Genomic DNA, 1345 nt, shown 5'->3' with positions numbered 1-1345 from the left:
ACTCCATGGAGGCCATGTAGGCCTTGAGGTCCACCACCCTATTTCTGTAAAGGTATTCATTGTCATACCAGGAAACGAACTTTGGAAAGTCGTTATCAAGGGCAACACCAGCCCCAGCATCAAAGGTGGAAGAGTGGGAGTTACTGTTGAAGTCGCAGGAGACAATCTGGTCCTAAGTACAGCCCAGCATGCCCTTTAGTGGGGCCTCAAATGCCTACTTCACCACCTTCTTGATGTCATCATACTTAGCAGGTTTCTCTAGGCAGCATGTCAGATCCACAAAGAATGTATTGGGGATAGGAACACGGAAGGTCATGCCAGTGAGCTTCCCATTCAGTTCTGGGGTGACCTTGCCCACAGCCTTGGCAACACCAGAGGATGCACGGATGATGTTCTGGGCTACCCCACGGCTATCACACCACAGCTTTCCAGAGGGAACATCCACAGTCTTCTGAATGGCAGTGATGGCATGGACTGTGGTCATGAATCCTTTCATGATACCAAAGTTGTCATGGATGACCTTGGTCGGGGTGGCCGGGGGACTAAGTAGTTGGTTGTGCAGGACACATTGCTGACAAACTTGAGTGAGTTGTAATATTTCTTGTGGTTCACACCCATCACAAACATGGGGGCATCGGCCAAAGGGATGGAGATGATGACCCTTTTGGCCCTACCCTTCAAATGGGCCCTGCCTTTCTCCATGGTGGTGAAGATGCCAGTAGACTCCATGACATACTCAGCACCAGCGTCACCCATTTGATGTTAGCGGGATCTCACTCCTGAAAGATAGCAATGGGCTTCCCGTTGGTGCCAAGCTTCTCATTCTCAGCCTTGAGTATGCTTTTGAACTTGCCATGGACAGACACATACCAGATCATGTAGACCATGTAGTTGAGGTCAATGAAGGGGTCGTTGATGGCAACAATCTCTACTTTGCCAGATGAAGAGAAGGCAGCCCTGGTAATGAGGCACCCAATATGGCCAAATCTGTTCACACCAACCTTTATCATCTTGTCTATGGGATGAGGCTGGCATTGCAAGAGAAGAAGCGTCTGTCTCTTGAATGGGGAAGAGCAGAGACTCCCAAGCTATGTTCTTGATGGCAGGCTGTTTACAGTTCTTTGAATGACAACAGACAAAACTAGAAGAACCCTGTAGCTGACCCGTAGATGAATAAATATTATGTTTTAAACTCCACTGAGTTTTGGAGAGAGATTTTTTTTGCCTGTATTTTACTGTATTTTTTTAAACTATTACTTTTATATTTTTGAGATTGAAATTGCATAATTTTATCTTCCTTTTCCTCCTCTAAATCCTTGTACATCTTTCTCTGCTTTCTTTCAAA

The 1345-nt window shown here is 46.1% G+C and overlaps 1 pseudogene; it reads right to left on the bottom strand.

The window, feature by feature from the left end:
- Nucleotides 1-214: 214 nt before the first annotated feature.
- On the bottom strand, nt 215-1010 carry LOC134487068 (glyceraldehyde-3-phosphate dehydrogenase-like; annotated as a pseudogene).
- Nucleotides 1011-1345: the final 335 nt, after the last annotated feature.

Source organism: Rattus norvegicus, chromosome 5 (assembly GCF_021556685.1).
Source record: "Rattus norvegicus strain SHRSP/BbbUtx chromosome 5, alternate assembly SHRSP_T2T, whole genome shotgun sequence".
In the NCBI taxonomy this organism is placed as follows: Eukaryota; Metazoa; Chordata; class Mammalia; order Rodentia; family Muridae; genus Rattus; species Rattus norvegicus.
This window is presented reverse-complemented; position numbering and strand designations above follow the sequence as displayed.